This window comes from Dasypus novemcinctus, chromosome 21 (assembly GCF_030445035.2).
Source record: "Dasypus novemcinctus isolate mDasNov1 chromosome 21, mDasNov1.1.hap2, whole genome shotgun sequence".
Taxonomy (NCBI): Eukaryota; Metazoa; Chordata; class Mammalia; order Cingulata; family Dasypodidae; genus Dasypus; species Dasypus novemcinctus.
The window spans coordinates 5,896,669-5,914,969 of record NC_080693.1 but is presented as its reverse complement, the minus strand read 5'-3'; the positions used below and the strand labels follow the sequence as shown (position 1 = coordinate 5,914,969).

The window sequence follows — 18,301 nt, the reverse complement described above, 5'->3', positions numbered from 1 at the left end:
CACTGCACCCCATAGTCAATGATCCACGTCATAGCCCACACTCTCCCATGTTCCATCCAGTGGGCCCTGGGGGGATCTGCAATGTCCCGTAATTGTCCGTGAAACACCACCCAGGACAACTCGACGTCCCAAAACCGGCTCCACATCTCATCTCTTCCTCCCATTCCCCAAACCCAGCAGCCACCATGGCTACCCTTCCCACACTCATTCCACATTTTCTCTGTGGACATTGGATTAGTTGTGTCCATTGCACATCTATGTCAAGTGGGGGCTTAGATTCCATATGGATACTGGATGCACTCCTCCTGCTTTCAGTTGTAGACACTCTAGGCTCCATGGTGTGGTGGTTGACCTTCTTCAACTCCATGTTAGCTGAGTGGGGAAAGTCCAATAAATCAAAGTGTAGGAGCTGAAGTCTGTTGAGGCTCTGGGCCTGGGTGTCATATTATCAGTCCAGAGATTCAAATCCCCTAAATATATCTTAAACCCCAGCACCTATTACAATTCCAATAAAGTAGCATGGAAGTCTTGTGAAAAGAGATCCCCTCTGAGTCCAATTCCATCACGCAGAAACACAGGCTCCAAAGAAGGGCCTTCTGCCATGGCAGTGAACCCCATCTGCTATGACCATAGAACCCGTGGGTCTCTTTATCCCTCAAAAGAACCAATACCTGGGGTTGTATCTACTTTATCTGTCTCTCAGACTCTGCTCAGTTGTGCATAAGGGCATTCCTTCTGACAACCTCCAGACTCATTTTTAGAGACTCACAGCCTTATAATCTCATTTCTCCTTTCCATTTCCCCCTTACATTAGGTCAAGCAGCATTTTGAAGTCATGTTATTATATGTAGACAGGGATATTCTGCTGATCCGTATTGAACCTTTAATTCAAGGTCATTTTCTAGTTGCATCTTCAGCTGGTATGTGGTAGTGGTCCCTCGGTGCCAGGGAGGCTCATCCCCGGGCGTCATGGCCCTCGCTGGGGGGAATGCACTGCATCTACATGATGAATTTGGCTTTGAGAGTGGCCACATTTGAGTAACATGAAGGCTGTCAGGAGGAAACTCCAAAGCACAGTGCTACTCTAGGCCTTGTTCTTATTGCAGGTGTACAGGCTCAAAATCATAGCCATTAGTATCAGGAGCCCACTGTTGGGCCCTCCTTCCTTCCTGGTTCTTCCCATTGCACCTGTGGGACTGCCACTGCTCCTCCAGGGTCCATGACAGTGACCCCCCGGCCAGGGGCCCAGTACCCTCTCAGCTGTTGTTTTTAATTGTTTCCACTATGAGTATATCTAGGCATTACTATATACCCTGGGTATATGCCCTGTATAACTCCCTGTCAACCGTATATATCCTCTCAATAACATCCTATATCAGTATTCCTCCACTGCCATTGTTGAGTCACTCTGTGATCCAAAACTTCCTGTAAAGTGAATCCCAACAAATTGTCAGCTTCACAAGAGTTTTAGATCACCGAAATTCATATATACAATATACAGTACTTCCCCAGATCCACCATAAAACCTTTTCCCTTCCGCAGCGATAATCTTTTAACTTATTCATATCATATTTCCTGAAACTGATGTAGAGATTTCGAGACAATAGCTTTCAAACAAGGTGACAGCTGTACTTACTATGTGGTCCATACATTAGGTTGTACAGTTTTCTAAGTTTTTTAGTTATCCTATGTTTTGCCTAATGGTTTACATTATTAGTCTGTCATCCCCTATATTTTTTTGGTGTAATATTACATGTTTTATATTCATCCTCATGTACTCTCACAAAACTCCTCTCTTGCCCCCATATTTACCTTGGTTCCATCCATTCCACATCCATTTTCCCCTCCCCTTGGGGTCCACAACACCAGCCAATCTCCATTTCCCAAGAAGCCATGTCCAGAGATACTTGCAGCAGTATTCAGGGCCTGACTTTCTCAACTGCCCTGTTGCCCTGGGAGCCATCCTTTCTCATGAGAGATACAGTTCTCTCTATTTGATGGCATTAGTCTTCTCCAGGATGTGGGTTCCCCCCAACTCTCACTTCTTGGATCTCTTCCCAATGGTACTACCCACCTTGGCATAATGAGCCTTCAGCTATACCCCTGGAGTCCGTCCCGCATCAGACCTTACCCCCTGAGCATCTTAAACAGGTAAACCTCCTACTTATACTTTGATATGAGTTTCTCAACATTTTCTTCTCAACAAACACCTGACACTCTCCCATGTTCCTATGTTGCCCCTCCCTCCCCCCATTTTTTGGATAATATTACCCCTCTGCCCATCCCCAGCCCCCCTCAAACCCACAAAGCCCCATCCAAAGGCAACCCCTTGCCCCCATTTTGTCCCTTCTTTGTGCTCATACTTACCGCCAACTCATCACAGATTCCCCCCCTGCAGACGTTAACTCACATCCTTCCTCCACCCCCCGATTTCTTGTAAGCCTCTTTTCCACACTCTAGCTCTCTGAGGCAGTTTGCTTATTTCATATCATTGAGGTCATGTAGTATTTATCCTTCGATGCCTGGGTTGCTTCACTCAACATAAGATTCTCAAGGTTCATCCATGTTATCACGTGTGATTGTAGTGTATTTGTTCTTACAGCTGAGTAGTATTCCATTGTGTGTATATACCACATTTTATTGATCCACTCGTCTGTTGATGGATATTTGGATTGATTCCAATTTTTGGCGATAGTGAACAATGCTGCTATGAACACTGGTGTACATATATCGGTTTGTGTCCTTATTTTCAGTTCTGATGGGTATATACCCAGGAGTGGTATTGCTGGGTCATATGGCAAATCTATGGTTAGTTTTTTGAGAAACTGCCAAACTGTCCTCCAGAATGGTTGGATCCTTCTGCATTCCCACCAGCAGTGGATGAGTGTTCCCCTTTCTTCACATCCTCTCCAGCATTTGTATTCTTCTGTTTTATTCATAGCTGCCAATCTTATGGGAGTAAGATGGTATCTCATTGTAGTTTTTATTTGCATTTCCCTGATAGCTAGAGATTTGGAGCATTTTTTCATGTGCTTTTTAGCCATTTGTATTTCTTCTTTGGAGAAGTGTCTGTTTAAATCTTTTTCCCATTTTTTAAATGGGTTGTTTATCTTTTTGTTTTCAAGATATATGAGTTCTTTATATATGCAAGTTATAAGTCTCTTATCAGATATATGGTTGCCAAATATTTTCTCCCATTGTGTGGGTTCCCTTTCTACTTTCTTGACAAACTCCTTTGAGGTGCAGAAGGCTTTAATTTTGAGGAAGTCCCATTTATCTATTTGTTCTTTTGCTGCTCGTGCTTTTGGTGTGATATTCATGAAGCCATTTCCTATTACAAGGTCCTGTAGATGTTTCCCTACACTGCTTTCCAAGATCTTTATGGTCTTGGCTCTTCTATTTAGGTCTTTGATCCATCTTGAGTTGATCTTTGTATAAGGTGTGAGATGGTAATCCTCTTTCATTCTTCTACATATGGCTATCCAGTTCTCCAGGCACCATTTGTTGAATAGGCCATTCTCTCCCAGTTGAGAGGGTTTGGTGGCTTTATCAAATATTATATGGCTATATTCTTGAGATTCCATATCTGAACTTTCAATTCGATTCCATTGGTCGGTGTGTCTCTCCTTATGCCAATACAATGCTGTTTTCACTACTGTAGTTTTGTAGTATGTTTTGAAGTCAGGAAGTGTGATTCCTCCTATTTCGTTTTTCTTTTTCAATATGTCTTTGGCTATTCGGGGCCTCTTTCCTTTCCAAATAAATTTCATACTTAGTTTTACTAGTTCCTTAAAGAAGGCTGTTTTGATTTTTATTGGGATTGCATTGAATGTGTAGATCAGTTTTGTTAGGATAGACATCTTAATAATATTCAGTCTTCCTATCCATGAACAAGGAATATTCTTCCATTTATTTAGGTCTTCTTTGATTTCCTTGAACAGTCTTGTATAGTTCTCGGTGTATAAGTTTTTTACCTCTTTAGTTAAATTTATTCCTAAGTATTTGATTTTTTTATTTACTATTGTGAATGGTATTTGTTTCTTGATTTCCTCCTGATCTTCCTCATTATTGGTGTACAGAAATGCTACTGATTTTTGTGCATTGATCTTATAACCTGCGACTTTGCTGAACTCATTTATGAGTTCTAGCAGCTTTGTTGTAGATCTCTCAGGGTTTTCTATGTATAGGATCATGTCATCTGCAAATAATGAAATTTTGACTTCTTCCCTTCCAGTTTGAATGCCTTTTATATCTGGTTCTTGCCTCAGTGCTCGAGCAAGTACTTCCAAGACAATGTTAAATAGGAGTGGAGACAATGGGCATCCTTGTCTTGTTCCTGAGTTTAGAGGGAAGGATTTCAGGATTTCGCCATTGTAAACAATGTTGGCTGTAGGTTTTTCATATATATTCTTTATCATGTTCAAAAAGTTTCCTTGTATTCCGATCTTTTGGAGTGTTTTTATCAAGAAGGGGTGCTGTATTTTGTCAAATGCCTTTTCTGCATCTATAGATATAATGATGTAACTTTTTTCCTTCAATCTGTTTATATGGTGTATCACATTGATTGATTTTCTTATGTTGAACCATCCTTGCATACCTGGAATAAATCCCACTTGGTCATGGTGTATAATTCATTTAATGTGTTGTTGAATATGATTAGCAAGTATTTTATTAAGTATTTTTGCGTCTAGGTTCATTAGAGAAATTGGTCTGTAATTTTCCTTTCTTGTGGTGTCTTTGTTTGGCTTTGGTACTAGGATAATGTTGGCATCATAAAAGGAGTTCGGCAATGTTCCTTCTGTTTCGATTTTTTGGAATAGTTTCAATAGGATTGGTGTTAGTTCTTTCCAGAATGTTTTGTAGAATTCACCTGTGAAGCCGTCTGGCCCTGGGCTCTTCTTAGTTGGGAGATTTTGAATGACTGATTCTATCTCTGTGCTTGTGATTGGTTTGTTAAGATCATCAATTTCTTCTTTCGTCAGTATGGGCTGCTTATGTGTTTCTAGGAATTTGTCCATTTCCTCTGAATTGTCATTTTTGTTGGAATATAGTTTTTCAAAGTATCCTCTTATGATAGTCTTTATTTCTGTGGGGTCAGTGGTGATATCACCTTTCTCATTTCTTTATTTTGTGTATTTGCATCTTTTCTCCTTTTTTCTTTGTTACTCTCGCTAAAGGTTTGTCAATTTTGTTGATCTTCTCAAAGAACCAGCTCTTGGTCTTGTTTATTTTTTCAAGTGCTTTCTTATTTTCTATTTCATTTAGTTCTGCTCTTATCTTTGTTATTTCCTTCCTTCTTCTTCCTGTTGGGTTACTTTGTTGTTGTTTTTCTAATTCTGTCAAAAGTGCAGTTAGTTCTCCAATTTTTGCTCTTTCTTCTTTTTTGATATGTGAATTTATGGCTATAAATTTCCCTCTCAGTACCGCTTTTGCTGCATCCCATAAATTTTGGTATGTTGTGTTATCATTATCATTTGTTTCAAGGTAGTCATTGATTTCTTTTGAGATTTCCTCTTTGACCCACTGTTTTTCTAAGAGTGTGCTGTTTAATTTCCAAATTGTGGTGTGAAGTCTGGGCCTCCATCCCTTGCAAATTTCCAGCTTCACTCCACTGTGGTCAGTGATATTGTTTTGTATGATTTCGATCTTTCTGAATTCATTAAGCCTTTCTTTGTGGCCTAGCATATGGTCTATCTTGGAGAATGTTCCATGTGCGCTTGAGTAAAATGTATATCCTGCTGTGTTTGGGTGTAATGATCTATATATGTCTATTAGATCCAGCTCTTCTAATATACTGTTCAAATGTTTTGTTTCTTTAGTGATTCTCTTTTGAGATGTTCTGTCCAGAGTTGATAGTGGTGTATTAAAATCCCCCACTATAATTGTAGATGCATCTATTTTTTCACTTAGTTTATCCAGCGTTTGTCTCACATATTTAGAGGCGCCCTTGTTAGGAGCATAAATATTTATGACTGTTCAATCTTCTTGACAGATTGTCCCTTTCACTAAAATATAGTATCCTTCTTTGTCTCTCACAATTGTTTCACATTTAAAGTCTATTTTGTCTGATATTAATATAGCTACTCCTGCCTTTTTTTGGTTGTTGTTTGCTTGTATGATTGTTTTCCAGCCATTCACTTTCAATCTCCATGAGTCTCTGGGTCTAAGATGTGTCTCTTGTAGGCAGGATATAGATGGGTCATATTTCCTTATCCAGTGTCCCAGTCTGAATCTTTTGATAGGTTAGTTTAATCCATTGACATTCAGTGTTATTATGTTCAGAGAATTATTTATGGTAGCCATATTTTGGTTGGATTTGTGTTTGTTATATTTTGTTTGTATTATTTTATTTTCCCCTTCTATTTTTGTCTTTCTTGTTACTCTTACACTCTCCTCCATCTCTGACTGTCCTGTTTTTTCCTTTCTTCCTGCCAAACTCCCTTAAGAATTTCTTGAAGGGGAGGTTTCTTGTTGATATACTCTTTCAGTTTCTGTTTATCTGTGAATATTTTGAACTCTCCATCATTTTTGAATGCTAGTTTAGCTGGATAGAGTATTCTTGGTTGGAAATTTTTTTCCTTTAGTACCTTGACTATATCATACCATTGCCTTCTTGCCTCCATCGTTTCAGAAGAGAAATCAGCACTTAATCTTATGGAGCTTCCCTTGTATGTGATGGTTTTCTTTTCTCTTGCTGCTTTTAGAATTTTTTCTTTGTCTTGAGCATTGGATAATTTGACAAGTATATGTCTTGGGGTGGGCCTGTTGGGGTTTATGACCAGTGGAGTGCGCTGTGCTTCTTGGATATGTACATCTGTCTCTTTCAGTAGATTTGGGAAGTTTTCACTCATTATTTCCTGCAACACTCCTTCTGACCACTTTACCTTCTCTTTTCCTTCTGGAATGCCTATAATACGTATGTTTGAGCGTTTTGCATTATCATTCAGGTCCCTAAGTCCTATCTGGATTTTTTCTACCTTTTTATTGACCACTTCTACTATCTGTTTGATTTCCAATGCACTGTCTTCCACATCACTAATTCTCTGCTCTGCCTCTTCTAGTCTGCTGATATTTGCTGCAAGTGTATTTTTGATTTCTTGAATTGTGTTAATTTCCATCATATCTGTTATTTTTTTGCGCATGTCTGCAATTTCCCCTCCAAGTGTTGTCTTCATGTTGTTAACCTCTTTCATTACTTCATCAAATTTGTCGGTGATAAATGTTCTGAGATCTTTCATTGCTTGTGCGAAGTCCTGCTCCCCTTCCTGATTTTTAGTTTCTTGATTGGATTCAGCCATGTTTTCCTGATTACTTGTTTGGTTTGTAGATTTTTGTTGCTGTCTTGTCAACATTTTTTCTTGACGGGTTTAATCAGTTCCTTAGCTTCTTTGTCTAGTCTTGGAGATTAATTAGCTGTTGTTTTTGCGTAACTGTTATATCTTCTCTTTGTCACTTTGTTCTTCTTATTCCAATTTCTTATTGCTGGTTAAGCTCACTTTAAAGGAAAGTATTAGTGCTGGGGAAAGGCAATTGTGTAAGGAAGGAAAAAGTGTGAAGTAGTATTGGTGATATATGTTAACAAAGCAACAATACGAGTTCTGGGAGGATGGAGGTTAGATCATGTAAATTGTGTACAGTTATAGTAGTAGGAAAGTACCTATAATGAGGTAGACAACTGAACATGGGAGGAATATGGTACGTACTAAGAAGCTATTGTTTTCATGAGAGAGGGAAAGAGAAAAGAAAGGTAATAGTTTCAGGGATGAATACCAGCTGGAAAACTAAACAAAGGTATTAGAAATTAAGAGTTAGACACTTTGTGGATCAAAGAAAGGGAGGTGGAATATAGGAGAGATAGCAGATGGTGGAGGATATCAAGCTGTAGGGGAAAGGGGATAGTGTATATAGGCTAAATCTATTCACAGAGAAATGAGGCAGTGGAGGATGAGGAAACCCAGCAAATGTGAGGTGTTTCCTGCAGGACCTATTGTATTGTTAAGATAAAATAGAAAAAGAAGAATACTGGGGAGAAGAAAGAGAGGATTTTAAAAAAACAACAAAACAAAACAAAAAAAAACACAAAGAACAGAAACCCCGCCGCCGGGCTCGGCTGGGCTCGGCTGGGCTCAGCTACCCTGCCCGCCACGGCTCGGCTGGGCTCGGCCGGGCACGGCTTCCCCGCCCGCCGCAGCTCGGGTGGGCTCGGCCGGGCTCGGCTCCCCCACCCGCCGCCCGCCCGCCGCCCGCCCACCGGGGCTCGGCGCAGTGCTAGCTGCCTCGTCTCCACCTACCCAAGGAGGGAATCCTCCACACTAGCTGGGATCTCCGTGTATATTTCACAGACGGATCCTCTCTGTTACCTTCCCTCCAAATCGATGTCCAGACACCTCCAGACCAGGAAAAATCCCAAAACAGCCCGGTCCCAAAGAGTCTCCGATGCCGCCCGGCCAATTCCCCCCAGGAGCTAGTAACCGGGAAGTTCACTCAGCCGCCATCTTGCCCCCCCCTCCTCAATTTTCATTGTTATATTTTAATTTAGGTGCCTGTAACTGTTGGGGAAAAAGAAATAAAAATAAAATAATCTCTCAACCCAGAAAACCTGTCCACAAAAGTAGAAGAGAAAGAAAAACAATTTTATTATTGAATAAAGCATTACATAAATTGAATAAAGCATTTATTGAATAAAGCATTAAACCAGAACAGGATGCATCACAAGCAATCCACAGGAGTTTGCAAAGACAGAAAGAAACCTCATGGTTTGTGTGTAGCTAAGCAGATACATATTTACATACACATTCTCAAGCTATTTCTTTATCTTCAGGTGAGAGGTAGGTTCACAATTTGGAGACAGGAACAGTCCCCACCACTACTTCCAGGATTTATACTCTACCATAAAAATGGGAGATATTTTGATTGCATTTTATTCAAATGGCTTCCTTCCTTGAGGAGACCCTGTGTTGTGGGGAAATTTGCTTTATATACATTTCTAAAGGACAAAGAAGGAGGCATTGCTTACAAGTGTTGGTTTTCTAAAGTAAATACTAAGATGGGAGTCTGAAGGTAGTTTCTTCCCTTATGTTCAAAGGAGGAGAGTTTCTTATGTTTAAGTTTGTATTTTTATAACATACAGTCACACAGAGATAAAATTTCAGAAATAAACTCCAGATGATAGTTGTAGAGATGGAAGTGATGGAAATGTCATCAATAGAAAAAAATGGGCCAGAGAGCAGTGAAGTGTATCAAAAGAGGAGATAGGAAGTGTTGTTTTAGTCTGCTAATGGGTGCCAATGCAAAAATACCAGAAATGGTTTGGCATTTGTAATGGGAATTTATTAAGGTAAAATCTTACATTTCCAGTGCTGTGAAAATGTCCAGATCAAGTAATCATCAGAGATGCCATCTCTCAAAAAGTTGGCTGCTAGCAGATCCAGGACTCCTGCCACGTGTCAGGGCTAAAGGCCACTGGACTCTGCTTTCTCCTCCAGGCTCAGGTTCTCCCCAGCTCAGCTGGGGCAACCAGGCATATGGGTCATCTCTGCTGGAATACAGCTCTTCACTCTGGGCTGCTCTACTGAGTCCAGCCTCAGCCTCTCTCTCAGACTCTTGTGATTTCTCTGTCTTTCTCGGCTTAGGAGATCCTGGAGTCCTCTGTCACATGACAGTAAATGGAAGATGTTTTTCTCTGTGTGCCTCTGCATGTTTCTCCCATTTATAAAATACTCCACCAAGAGGGCCTAGATGCACCATGTTTAAGCCTCACTGAAGGACTCCAGTCAAAGACCCCCCAGTGGAAAGTGGATTTGGCTCCACAGATAGAGCATCCACCTACCACATGGGAGGTCCAGGGTTCAAACCCAGGGCCTCCTGACCCATGTGGTGAGCTGGCCCATGCGCAGTACTGATGCGCACAAGGAGTGCCGTGCCACACAGGAGTGTTCCCTGCATAGTGGGAGCCCCACTCCCACAAGGAATGTGTCCTGCATGGAGAGCTGCCCCATGCGAAAAAAGTGCAACCTGCCCAGGAGTGGCGCCACACACACAGAAAGTCAATGCAGCAAGATTATGGAACAAAAAAAGAGACACAGATTCCCAGTGCGCTGATGAGAATACAAGCAAACACAGAAGAACACACGGCAAATGGACACAGAAAGCAGACAACTGTGGGAGGAGGGAAGGGGAAATAAATAAATAAATCTTAACACAACAACAACAAAGACACCCCTCCCCCCCGGTGAATCCAGTCCAATCACAGGGTCCTGCACCCACAGGAATGGATTAGTTCCAAGAACATAATCTTTTATGGGATTCACAAAAAAGCTTCAAACTGTCACAAGCTTAGAACAGATTACTGAGATGTTTCAAAAATATATTTAAGAAGTACCTTTAGGAGAATTTGGGGAAAAGTGATCAGAATTACTTGAATACTAAGCTGTCAGAGAATTCTTGGAAAAAGTTCCTCAAAGGAAGTCAAGGTCCAATTCTTCTTAGTTCCATATAAAAGCAAACACACTCATTGAATATATTTATGGGAGCTCATTAATGTTAAAAGATTTATTTATGGGTAAAAGTGGTGAATTTTGTATACGAAAGACAGGAGGAAATGAGGAATGGGAACTGGACTTCAGTTTGTGAAGGAGGAACAGCAGGGCAGGAAATAGAATGAAGAGAGGATCAGAGGAGGTTTGATGGCTTAGTTTTCCTTCTTCATATTTTGCTGCCTAGTAGATTAACAAACTCAGTGGAACCCAAGTAAGAGAGCTGGCACCTGAGTTCTTGACAATGCAGCCACAGGTCAGTAGGGAAAGGCACTTTCTTCTGAAATGACAACTCTATTGTCTCTGGGAGGGAAGGTTTCTCATACTGTTCTGGATCGTTGTGCCAATGGTCCTTCTCTGCTGTGAAAAAGTAAAACCACAGGATCCACGGGGACGTCTCTGTCCATTTATACAACTGTACATCCCTTGGTTCCCTGTTGTATTATGATCAAGGTTGTACTTATTTTGTAATTCCTGAGTTTGGAGCCAGTGAAGTGTAAAGCATTCTACCAACCAAGAATCCAGTATAAAACTAGGATTTTGGGAGGCAGGGATGGAAAAAATGAAACTGGGATTCCCAATCCTAGTCACAGCCAGTCTGCCCCTTTAGGATGGGAAAAGCCAGGAAAATCAAATTTAAACAGCTGAAAACTTTGATTTGCGCTCTCTGTTTAGTCAGTAGAATGGCACCATGGTCCCTGCTGATCCAGACCAAGATGAACTTGATCAGTGCTGTCTCCCCACATGAAGCAGGATGGGTTAGTGAAGCCACAGACCCTTCTTCAGAGTCCATAATAATCTAGGGCTATGCATCCTCTAACACCCTGGCCTCTAAACAGCAAGGGGATTCAGGCACGACATCCAGTCCCTGGGTATTCTGTTTAATTTATTGGGATAATTCTTAGACATGGCCACCTGTTTTTCTTTTAATTTCTATGTAATATTCCATACATCTATTACTCATCCCCAGATCAGTGATGTTAGGGTCTTAGTGTCAGAGGGACTATTAGGACAGCTCATTTGTGGCACTGGAGAGTTTTGACTAGTGTGGATTTGGGGGGCAAGTGCTTGAGGGTAAAGCATCTTAGTATATATCTACTCTATTGCAATTTTCACCAAACCCAAGTATAGGAAATACTCTCTAGGGTAGAACCTGAGTAAGAGTTTTCTGGGGCAACCCGTTTTATTCCCTTACAATCCAGCCTGGCTCCCTCTTGCTGCCAATAATGTCCAGGTACCTATGAAATTCAGTTTGAATGGTTTAATGAAATTCCAGGTAGTGTTAAAGCAATGCTATAAATTTATAATTGTGAAATTGGCACGATTAATGATTTTACTAACCATCTTGATTTATTGAGCTTCCATTTTATCCAGGGAGTTATAAAGAAGAAATGGAGGTTAACTGAAGTGAGCTGGCATACCCACAATCCTTTGCAGTACTGATAAAATCCCCAGCCCTCGCCTGAGGAGAAGTCAAGCTGACACCAGCAAGGCCTGCTGATCCTCACCAGAGGGCCACAATCTTACTTCAGTGTCCTGCTTGCTGATTATCACATGGCCCCAAGGACACCCTGTTCAAAGAGCCCCACAGCCTTGTAATGTACAGGAAGCATGGAAAGCATGGACAGCACATACAAGACTAAATCGTGTCCCCTTATCTCTCCCCATTCCCCCCATACCTTCCCTTTTTCTCAAGCAGACATATAAGCTGCACTCACAACTCAAACTTTTGAGCAGAAACCTCGTGGTGCTGCTCCTGCATTAATACAATAACTAGCTCTGCATTCCCTTTATGAACTTGTTTTTTTTTCAGCACAACATAATCAAGCAAGTTTACATATCATGTCTTATATCTGGCACCTTGGTCAAATAAATTTCTTATGGGGTAATTCCACAAAATGCCTAAAGCCATGGTCTTTTTCCAGGAAGTTACTAATGAGTGAGGTGGAACATTGCAATAATGGGAAAAGGATATTCTTGGGAGGAACAACCAGGAGAAAAAGATCAATAAAAACTGGTCCATTTTAAGACATTTTTGGCTATTCTGGACCCCTTACCCTTCCAAATAAATTCATTTATTGGCTTTTTTATTTCCTCAAAAAGGGTGTTGGGATTCTTATTGGGATTGTTTTGAATCCGTAAATCAGTTTGGGTAAAATTGACACCCTAATGATATTTAGTCTTCCAAGCCATGAATACCGAATGTCCTGCCATTTATTTAATTCTTCTTTGGGTTCTTTTAGTAATGTTTTGTAGTTTTCTGAGTACTTGGCTAAGTTTATTCCTAAATATTTGATTGTTTTAGTTGCTATAATAAATGAAATTTTTTTTTCTGGTTTTCTCCTCAGATAGCACATAAGTCGTGTGTAGAAATGCTTTTGATCTTCACATATTAATCTTGTGTACCACCACTTTGATAACTTGTCTATTAATTATAGTAGCTTTTTTTCTCTCCCCTTCCCCCCTCCCCCCATTGCCTGCTCTCTCTGTCAATTACCTGTGTGTTCTGTGTCTGCTTGCATTCTTGCCAGTGGCACTGGGAATCTGTGTCTCTTTTTGTCGCATTATCTTGCTGCGTCAGCTCTCCGTGTGTGTGGTGCCATTCCTGGGCAGGCTGCACTTTTTTCACGTGGGGTGGCTCTCCTCACACGGTGCACTCCTTCTGCATAGGGCTACCCTACATGGGGGACAGCCCTGCGTGGTACGGCACTCCTTACATGCATCAGCACTGCACGTGGGCCAGTTCCTCAGGTCAGGAGGCCCTGGGTTTAAACCCTGGACCTCCCATGTGGTCAGCAGATGCACTATCAGCTGAGTCAAATCTACTTCCCAATTGTAGTAGCTTTTTTGTGGATTTTTATCCCTTTCTTTGTGCATACAAGGCACACATATATATGTATATACTTTTATTTATTTATATACAATACAAACACCTATATACACTCATATATACACACACATAATATAGATATATATGTACTTTCTCCACATAGTTGTTTAGTGTCATTTCTACCTAATACTTTGTAGAATGGGTTTTAAAGTGTAATTATCAAGAACAGTCCTGAGCCTTCATACTTTGAGGAGGACCACAGAGGTGGTCACTGGGTCAAACTCACAAGTGGCTCAGCTCTGAGAGGAGCAGTGGCATTTTAATACTCATTCATGTACATTCCCTGTACCCTGTATATTATGGTGTAGGCAGCTGCTCCTGTTGTGGAATACAGAAGTATTTTTGGAATAACCTGCCCTTCTTTATTTCTGTCCCATTCTTTAAAAACCCCAGACATTTGTGGGTCTAGAATCCTAGCTGGCATCCTGCTCTCCCTTTCCTCTGGCCTGGGGACCTGCAGACACCATGGTTCTCCACCATCTCTCTGGCTTCTTTTAGGGGGCTTGCAGGCTCCCAGAGTTCAGAAAAAGGACTTTCTGTTTTTACCCTTTCTTTTCTTTTCCACTCTCTCCTCATCATGGTGGCTTTATAATTCATACTATATTCTTCTCCATATTCATATTCCCATTACATTATAGGTACTCCACTTTTAATTCCTATAACTCTACATGCTTACATGAGTTTACTACTAAGTCTCCTAGGTTTTACATTGTTATTCTGCTAAATTTTACTATCAATATTACCATTATACATTTTCCTTTCTTACCTCTTTTACTTTTTCTGGCCCTAATCTGTGTCCTTTGAGAGAACTTAGACAACAACAAGGAAATAGAAAAAGAACAACAAAATGTCAAAGAGAAACTTAACAAAGACACAAAAATAGCAACTAATTAAAACCCAAGACTAGGGTGAAAAGCTAATCAACTGAACAACCCCATCAAGATAAAATGATGACCAGACAGCAGCAAAAAATTACAAAACATAACCAATAATTAGGAAGACATAGCCCAGTCCAATGAGCAAACTAAAAACCAGGAAGAGGAACAGAACATTGAACAACTAATCAAAGCTGACCAAACAAATATCATGGACCAAATTAATGAAGTGAAGGAAGAGATTAAGGATATTAAGAAATCACTTGGAGAGCATACTGAAGAAACTCTAAACAAACACAAAAGAGAACAGATATGACGGCGATGAATGGCACAATCCAAGGAATCAAAAATACACTCTCAGCAGATAATAGATTTGAAGAGGCAGGGGAAAGAATTACTGATGTGGAAGACAGTAAATCTGAAATCAAACAGATACCAGAATTGATATATAAAAAGATAGAAAAAATCCAGCAGGGATTTAGGGATTTGAATGACAACACATAACACTCAAACATATGCATTATAGGCATCCCAGAAGAAGAAAAGGAAAAGGGTACATAAGGGGTGTTGGAGGAGACAATCGGTGAAAACCTCCCAAAGCTATTGAGGGAGATGGATGTACCTGTCCAGGAAGTGCAGCACACCCCAAACATTATAAATCCCAACAGGCCTACTTCAAGACATATACTTGTCAAATTATCCAATATTCAAGACAAAGAGAAAATACTGACATCCGAAAGAGAAAAGAGTACCATCACATACAAGGTTAGCTCAATAAGATTAAGTGCTGATTTCTCATCTGACAACATGGAGGCAAGAAGGCAGTGGTATGACATATTCAAGGTACAAACAGAAAAAAATTTCCAGCCAAGAATACTCTATCCAGCAAAGCCAGCATTCAAAAATGATGGAGAGTTCAAAGTGTTCACAGATAAGCAGAAGCTAAGAGAGCATGCCAATAAGAACACTGCCCTTCAAGAAATATTAAAAGGATATCTACAGGTTAAAAGGAAAAAAAATATTAGAGACAGGGTTGGGAGAGAATGTAAGAACAACTAAAAAGACAAAAAGAGAAATAAAAACAACATATGACATAAATCAAAGAAAATATGGCTAATGTAAGTAATTCCTTGAGAGTAATAACATTAAATGTTACTGGATTAAACTCACCAGTCAATAGACACAGATTTGCAAAATGGATAAGGAAATATACCCATCCATATGCTGTCCAAAAGAATCCCTCCTTAGACCCAGGGATTCAAGGAGGTTGAAAGTGAATGGCTGGAAAACAATCTCACAAGCAAACAATAACAAAAAAGGGCAGGAGTAGCTATACTAATATTGGACAAAATAGACTTCAAATGCAAAATGATTATGAGAGACAAAGATGGACACTGTATATTAGTAAAAGGGATAATCTTTCAAGAAGAAAGAACAATCATAAACATTTAGGCACCTAACCAGGGTGCCTCAAAATACATAAGACAAACACTGGAAAAACTAAGGGGAGGAATACATGCCTGTACAATTATAATGGCGGACTTTTATACACCATTATCACCATTAGACAGAACATATTAACAGAGAATCAATCAAGAAACAAAGACTTTGAATAATATATTAGAGGATCTGGACCTAATAGATATATACAGAACACTATACCCAAGTACATTCTTCTCAAGAACACATGGATCATTCTCCAACTCAGACAACTTGTTGGCCACAGAAAATGTCTCAATGAATTCAGACAACCTGAAATCATACAAAACAACTTCTCTGACCACAATGGAAGGAACCTGGAAATCTGCAAGGACCAGAGAACCAGATCATGCACAAAGATATGGAAGTTAAGCAACACACTCTTAGTTATACAGTGAGCCAAGGAGGAAATCTCTAAAGAAATCAGTAACTACCTTACAAATAATGAAAATAACAATATAACATATCAAAATTTATGGGAGGCAGTAAAAGATGTACCTAGTGGGAAATTCTAGCCATAAATTCATACATCAAAAAAGGAGAAAGAGTTAAATGAAAGATCTAAATTCACAGTTAGAGGAATTAGTGGAAAAAAAAAAAAAAAACCACAACAAACCAACCCCAAAGGAAGAAGAAAGAAAGAAATAACAAAGATCAGAGCAGAACTAAATGAACTAGATAATAAGAAAGCTTAGAAAAAATAAAACAAAGAGCTGGTTCTTTGAGAAGATCAATAAATTTGACAAACCTTTAGCTAGACTAACAAAGGAAAAAAGAGAGAAGCTGTAAACACAGAAAATAAGAAATGAGAAAGGGGATATCACCACTGACCTCACAGAAATAAAGAGTATCCTAAGAGAATACTTAGAAAAACTATATACCAACAAGAAGGACAATTTGGAGGAAGTGGACAAATTCCTAGAAACATATAAGCAGCCAACATTGACCAAAGAAGAAATTGATGATCTCAAATAACCAATCACAAATAAAGAGATAGAATCAGTCATTAAAAACCTCCCAACTAAGAAGACCCCAGGGCCAGATGACTTCACAGGTGAATTCTACCAAACAGTCTGGAAAGAATTAACCCAAACTTGCTTAAACTCTTCCAAAAAATTGAAGTAGAAGGAACATTGCCTAACTGATTCTATGATGCCAACATTACCCTGATACCAAAGCCAAACAAAGACATCACAAGAAAAGAATGTTACAGTCTAATCTCTCTAATGACCCTAGATGCTAAATCCTCAACAAAATACTTGCTAATTGTATTCAACAACACATCAAATGACATATAGATACACCATGGCCAAGTGGGTTTCATCCCAGGTATGCAAGAATGGTTCAATATAAGAAAATCAATCAGGAAAACGGACTTTGGCCCAGTGGTTAGGGCGTCCGTCTACCACATGGGAGGTCCGCGGTTCAAACCCTGGGCCTCCTTGACCCGTGTGGAGCTGGCCCATGCGCAGTGCTGATGAGCGCAATGAGTGCCGTGCCACGCAAGGGTGTCCCCCGCGTGGGGGAGCCCCACGCACAAGGAGTGCACCCGTGAGGAAAGCCACCCAGCGTGAAAAGAAAGAGCAGCCTGCCCAGGAATGGCACCGCCCACACTTCCCATGCCGCTGACAACAGAAGCAGACAAAGAAACAAGACGCAGCAAATAGACACCAAGAACAGACAACCAGGGGAGGGGGGGAATTAAATAAATAAATAAATATTTAAAAAAAAAAAAAAGAAAATCAATCAATGTAACACCATATAAACAGATCGAAAGAAAAAAAAATCACATGATCATATCTATAAATGCAGAAAAAGCATTTGAGAAAATACAGCACCCTTTCCTCATAAAAACTCTTCAAAAGATAGGAATACAAGGAAACTTGCTGAACGTGAGAAAGGGCATATATGAAAAACCCACTGCTAGCATCACATACAATGGTGAAATCCTAAAACTTTCCCTCTAAGATCAGGAACAAGACAAGGATGCCCACTCTCACCCCTTCTGTTTAACATTGTGTTTGAAGTACTTGCTCGAGCACTGAGGCAAGAAACAGACATAAAAGGCATCCAATTTGGAAAGGAAGAAGTCAAAATTTCATTATTTGCAGATGACATGGTCCTATACATAGAAAGCCCTGAGAAATTTACAACAAAGCTTTTAGAACTTATAAATGTGTTCAGTAAAGTCGCAGGTTATAAGATCAATGCACAAAAATTGGGAGCATTTCTGTACACCAATAATGTCCACAAGCTGAGGAGGAATTCAAGGGGAAAAAACATTTACAATAGTAAATAAAAAACCAAACACCTAGGAATAAATTTAACTAAAGATGTAAAAGACTTATACACAGAAAACTACACCAAACTGTTTTTTTTTTTTTTAAAGATTTATTTATTTATTTATTTATTTAATTTCCCCCCCTCCCCTGGTTGTCTGTTCTTGGTGTCTATTTGTTTCGTCTTGTTTCTTTGTCCGCTTCTGTTGTCGTCAGCGGCACAGGAAGTGTGGGCGGCGCCAT

At 40.0% G+C, this 18,301-nt stretch overlaps 1 long non-coding RNA gene across 7 annotated transcripts in view; it reads left to right on the top strand.

Annotated features, from left to right (window-relative positions):
- LOC131274932 (uncharacterized) overlaps positions 1–18,301 on the top strand; it is a 114,981-nt gene that overhangs the window by 83,864 nt on the left and 12,816 nt on the right. Inside the window, exon 5 of one of the 7 annotated variants that reach the window (XR_011646713.1) lies at positions 11,910–15,408. The exons of the other annotated variants lie outside the window; for them this stretch is intronic. This is a non-coding gene — a long non-coding RNA (uncharacterized lncRNA). Of the gene's footprint in view, positions 1–11,909; positions 15,409–18,301 lie in introns of those variants that run through there. 7 annotated transcript variants of the gene reach the window in all.